The sequence below is a fragment of the Cyprinus carpio genome, unplaced genomic scaffold, assembly GCF_018340385.1.
Source record: "Cyprinus carpio isolate SPL01 unplaced genomic scaffold, ASM1834038v1 S000006497, whole genome shotgun sequence".
Lineage (NCBI taxonomy): Eukaryota > Metazoa > Chordata > Actinopteri > Cypriniformes > Cyprinidae > Cyprinus > Cyprinus carpio.
In genome coordinates, this window is record NW_024879169.1 from 13,520 (window position 1) to 20,367 (window position 6,848).

Consider the following 6,848-nt stretch of genomic DNA (forward strand, 5'->3'; position numbering starts at 1 on the left):
TTCTTAAACTGTGTTCCGAAGATGAACGAAGGTCTTACGGGTTTGGAACGACATGAGGGTGAGTCATTAATGACATAATTTTCATTTTTGGGTGAACTAACCCTTTAACATATAGATCAATTGAATGAAGACCAAAGATTACCTGTTAGATTTACACAAAACTAATTATATTTTAAGTTTAACCACTAAAGAGACATCAGAGTCAGCGGCACATATCAGAAGGACTAGCCGAGTTGAGACTGCTCTAGGCGGATACATAAGCTCTGAGCTTCCGCTGATGGCATGGAGGTGATCGTCTCCGAAATCGGCGAAACACATTTTTAAATAGGCGCTGTCTTTATAAATAAACCACAGATTTGAGTTTTCAACTACTACATTCTCGCCTGAAATACTTTTAAATCTACATTTCATGATACAATAACAGTAATATTTTGAAAATTATCCGAATAAATGGTGGTTGAAATCACAATGCTGCATGAACTCAACCAATCAGCATGTTTAGAGCTCAAGTCCCGCCCCCGAAAGTTCCGGACCTTTGAAAAAGTACTACCTCGTGAGCAGGGACTTTTTGAGGGGCATTTTTCTACCCGGAACTTTATTTAGATCTTGGTTCCTGCTGTGGAAACACACCGAGTACCAGCACAAAGTCCCTAGTTCCTGGGTAAAGTTCCAGCGGTGGAAACGCGGCTTATGTCCTAGTCTTCTTTCAGTGGTTAAGATCCAATATTTTTTTATGACGGACACAAGTTTCGGAGGCATTGTGTAAATGTGATTGACACAACGTGAGGTCGTATTTATTTTTTAATGTGTGAAAATATCTGACTATAGTGTGCAGTGACCTTAAGGGTTAAGGGTACAAACACTTGACCAGAATCATGTCAAGTAACAACTGACTAATCCAAATGTTTTTTATCTTCTTTCTTGTTTTGTTTTGTTTGCAGATGCTGTCATGAAACGCCATGAAAAGGCAACTGCTGGACACCTGGGACAGGCCATCAATTCCAAGTTGGCGGAACTGAGGTTCCAACTGAAGAAAAAGGAGAGCCTGTTAGAGTTTAGAGTTGTCTAATAGAGAGGGTGAAGGAAGAACATCCAAACCCTGCCCCTGCTTCCTTCAAGATTTTTTGTGGATTTATATAATGGTGTTTTTTCGTAAATTAAAGGCAGTGGCTAAATTAACATGACACTACTTTGATGGTTTGTTCTACAAATTAAACTACACACACACTCCAAAAACACCAATTTTGATACAATTTGCATTTGCAAGAAAAAAAAAATCAAAGTAGTGTCATGTTAATTTTGCCACTGCCTTTACTTTACAAAAAAAACACCATTATATAAATCCATAAAAAATCTTGAAGGAATCAGGGGCAGGGTTTGGATGTTCTTCCTTCACCCTCTCTATTAGACAACTCTAAAATTGTGTTGTTTTGTTTTTTTTTAACACAGACTTTATTTCATTAATTAAAAAAAAAATAAAAATTCTCTTCAAGAATTACTTTTCAGGTTTTAGCATCATCCTTTAGTATTCATAATAGCAATTTCAGTAAAGTTGCTGGTTTGATTTATGTTTTAATTGTGCAGTTTATGTGCACTCTGTTCTTTTGTCAATGTCAATAAAATTCTTAGTTTTTCTATAGTAGGTGTTATGTCATATGAATATACTGCTCATTTTTGCAAGTGAATTTATACTGTCACAGTTTTTTAAGTTTGCATTGTCTGGGGATTTTTACATTTTTCAGTCTGCCCAATTTCTGTTTCAGTATTTGAATGTTTAAATTCATATATATATATATATATATATATATATATATATATTATATATATATATATATATATATATATTTACTTACATGTACTGAAATGTAATATGTTAAATATTAGAAATTAATACATAGACATATATTGCAAATTAATACATAGTCTGATATCTAAATGTATTTACATATATGGGAAATAAATATATGTAAATATTTACAATATAAAATATATTTACATGTACTGAAATGTAATATGTTAACAAATATTAGAAATTAATATATAGACGTATATTCCAAATGAATATATTTACATAGTCTGATATCTAAATGTATTTACATATATGGGAAATAAATATATGTAAATATTTCCAATAAAAATATATTTATATATGTTTAATATATGTGGAAAATATTAAAAAGCAGCCAAAATCAAATATTTTAAATATATTTTTGTAATATATTTTAAAATATATTTACATATATTTAATAAAACATATTTTCTTCTATTTAAATTTAAGATATTTCAATATATAAAAATGTATTTATTTTAAATATATTTCGATCTATGTGACTTCTGTATGGGTCTGAATTGTGAATAGCGAACATGCAATAAGGGATGCTCTTGATATGCATTGTGACGCAGCTCTTGCAAATTACCTTTTTTGTTCGTTGTCTAGCTTAAGTTACATAAGGTTTTTGTTTAGTTTTAATTTGCCTAACTATTGAGCTGACCCCGGTTTTATTTTTATTTTATCTTTATTTTTTTAATGGTGCGCGTTTACGCAGTTGGCTAGAGCAGAGCTGATTGGGGAGAACGGAGGTGCGCTCCCTCTATTGGTTAGTAAGACTGCCACTCAAGGCTGGCAGTCATGCATATATGCTCTGGAACAGAGTAATATCGCGTCCACATCGCAGGCTTTTGCGATTAGCAAATCGCAACGTCTCAAATCGCGATTTCGATTAATTGCACAGCCCTACACGGGGAGCAACTGGGGGTTCAGTGCCTTGCTCGATGGCACTTCAGCCATAGGCATTGAGGATGGAAGAGAGCGCTGTTCATTCGCAATGATAAGACTAAAGCTTGCCAACTTCAAATATGTTTCTAAAACACGAAATGAAATGTTATTTGCAATGCAGAAAGACAGATTTAAATTTTTAGGAATTTTATGCTCATGAAGTAATGTTAGATCTTCTAAGCACAGGAGGCTTAATTTAGTGCTTCTGTGAATGGTAACACTGTTATTGCAACTAAGCAAATGAAGAGAATGTAGCATCATGAGCACCATAACCCATTTTAGATGTTACAGGCATGGATATTGAAGTTATTGATTTGATGAATTTGGCTTCAAGTTGCACATCCCTTCTTTTCAGACAATCAACCATTGATTGAACAAGTTCCTGTACAGACATTTCCACAACTTTCTTGCCTCTCTCACATTCACGTTCCATTTAATACAGCAAATGATCTTCCATCCCTTTACATTTGTTCTGGAATTCTTCTTGTGATAACCAACCACTCATCTTCTTCACACATTCATCAACTATTCATCAACTCGCCCCCCCAACCAGAGATGTTTGATCTGCCATTGTATATTAACTATTTTTAAACAACTAGTCATGGTACCTATTCGGGTGCCATTTATATAATCGTATCCTTAATCTCAAAAAAAAAAAAATTGTTGGTTATAAATCTGTTTTATAGGGAGGGATTCCCTAACTAGAGTTTGTAAAAGGCACAACAGAAGATGTCAATAAGGCAAATTAGCTCTATATATTGCATGCAATAACTAAAACCTGAGACCTATAAATAAAACCACAAATAAAGGCTTCTCATTCATTTACCTTTCAAACCCCTTTATAAACCATACTACAAACAGACATATTTCGCCAACAGAAAATCAGACCAGCATAGAAATCAAAATATATCTTATCTGTTCTGATGATGTGATGATGATGATGATGATGATGGACAATGATACAAATGCTGAATGTTCATTCCACACTGTGTAGAAAATCAGTGTCCATGAAATCCCACCGTTCAAGAACATCATCCAAAGATGTCCCCAGTGCAACACGTAATCCTTAGTGTAGGCATCAGTCCCAACAATGAGCCAGTCTTTGGAGTCACCTTTGTGGCATAACCCGGTTCAAGAATCCACAACAGTTGACAACATAATTCACAGTCTCAAAACCCACTTTAAAGTCATCCTTTTGATGTAGGCCAAAACCAGGCATATGAATAGAAGGATACATCCCACAGAATGTGGAGTCCTTCTGAATAAAATGAAAGAAATCACATTAGAAATATAATTACATATAAATTACCCAAAAGCATTCAATCAATACAAAACAAGAAACAATGCTTACTTCAGACTGAGCATAAAACGCAAGGTTTTTCAATCAGGACAAGTGATTGTATGGAGCTACAAGCCATGACTACTTCCCTCCATTACGAATCTGACTTCTTCTACTCTACTCCCTCCCCCCATTTTTATATCTGAGAGTATAGCTCCATGTTGGTGGGTAGTACAATTACAAAACATAAAAAAACATGCTAACAGGTTTGTGACTGTTACAGTAAGCCCACATATGGTTGCCCACATCAAAGATATTTCAAAACATGAAATGAAATGTTATTTGCAATGCAGAAAGAGAGATTTTTGTGTGTTAGGAGTTTTATGCTCATGAAGTTATGTTACAGCTTCTAAGCACAAGAAGCTTACTTTAGTGCTTCTGTGAACAGTAACACTATGTTAGTGCAAATAAGCAAATGAAGAGAATGCAAGCCCACTTATGCTGAAAACCTTATGCTGAGCCCGTTGTGTCCGAGCCCGGCCCGGCCCGACATGTTCACTGTAATTATGAGCCCGAGCCCAATATAAACCCGACCATTTTTAATATGTGGGCCGTTATAACCAGGGGCGGCGCCAGATGTTTTATTAACGCAGATGCTACTGTGCTAGATCATTTAGGCTACAGGGGGGAGCTGCGCAATTATATATATATTATATAAATACTATTAATAAATGAGCAAAAATTGGCCACTCAATATTAAATATTCAATTATTTTAATTATCAAAATTAAAGTTTATTTTTATTAAATTGAACAAGCACAACATTCAGCATTCAATCAAATATTCTTAAAGATTATTTATTATTAATAATGTTACTTCAACATATTGTTATTTCAACATAATATGTGTGTGAGCAACAAGCGAAATGTGCATTTGTAAATCATTGTAGTTGTAGCTGAGGCTAAATAGAGTACAGTAGGCTATAGAAATGCCAGGGTTTAAGGATGTATTATGTGTCATTAAGAAATTTTCAATTTTGAGGGAGTTGAAATGTGATTTTTATGATTTTACTAGTAATTATGTTTGTTTACATTGCTACATTTCAGATGCTGTTGCAGTGAGCTGTTCATTGATGTAATGTTCCTGGTTTGCAAAGTTTGCTCCACAAAAAAGAAAGTGGTCCAGGAAATATATGAAAATGAGGATGTTCATGATTCAATGTCAAAAACTAAAGCCTTCAGGTAAAATAATGTTTTTGTTTTTATTTATTATTATTTAACTATTTTTTTTTTATAATTATTAGTGTAAAATTGAATGCGCTGCTTTTATGGATTTAGTATTCAGTAATTATTTTCAAACACTTCTGGAGACTTTAAGAAACTGCCTTTGAGAAGATATCTGGCAAGGCGACCTACAGTATGCCTGGCCTGGTTTAAAGGGAGCACGTTTCAAACTACAGCAGTTTAATGATGCATCTACCTTTTCCTATGAAATCTTCCTGTGTGTTGTACATGCATTTAATTCACTGGATTTGTTTTTTATTGTTAAAAAGAGAATGTAGTCATACTTATACTTGATTATTTTTTTGTAATATTGGACCCGTAAACTGATTATTTTCAATCAACATTTAATTTTGTTCTTACACAATCTGTACAACAGACATTGAATGAAACAACATTTACAGCACAGTATAAAAAAAAAAAAAAAAAAAAAAAAAACGGCTTAATTTCCATAATTTAACAGCCTATGAGAACATTAAGTGGTTGCACATAGATTGACACCGGGAACGTTTTAAAAATCACATTTATGTGTCACCAAGTCAACTCAGGACTTCTCTCACAAATTCAGATGGCAATTGTTATTCATATAGACATATGTAAAAAATAATTTACATGGCACCTCAGTGATAACTCATGTATTTGATGATTTATTCACAGTGGAGAATAAAAGATGTGAGATCATTATGAACCTAGGAATGCACTGCTGACATGGCCAGTTGCATAGTTGTCTGCTCTAAATAAAATGCCATACTCTCTGGAATAAAAGATTTTAAATGTAATACTATACTATTTTTATTTATTTAAATCTCTCTGGTTAAAAATAGGGAAAATAGACCCAATATAGCTGAAATGGTTCTTAATTTTTATCTCTCAAAATGATGGGTGTCATTAAAAATGTGGAGATTAGCATTAATAAGTAAATGCAACCTCTTATTTACATGAGGTAAACAAAGCTGCTTGGTTTGCATTTTCAAGTACGTAATTGTAGGCCTATACATATTAAAAATGGTATTTGTATACCTGTTACTACTGCCATAATAATTACCCATTTCAAATGTTTACATGCTTTTTTCTGGTCTTTTTTGTTCTTAACAAGCATCCAATCACTGTGATGGAGCAGTTCTGAATTAGTATTCTTGTAAACATTCTAGCATTTCAATATATATATAATATATATATTATATATATATATATATATATATTATATATATATATATATATACTATATATATAATATTTTTTTAGTAATATGCATTCAAAGTACAATAGTTAGTATATGGTGTTAAACTGGTGAAAATGGATTTTAAACGGTTAATTTTTGAAACGATTTATTCTCAGAGATGTGGATTTGGATAGCAATTAAATTACCACATGACCTTGGTAATTAGGCCAGGGATTTTCATGGGGATGGTGGGGAGAAAAAACAGTGACATTCTGGATTCAGATGGCAGTAAAATCAGAATCGACTTACCCCTGTAAATGTTGATAATCGCTTAGGTCCCCATGAGAACCCA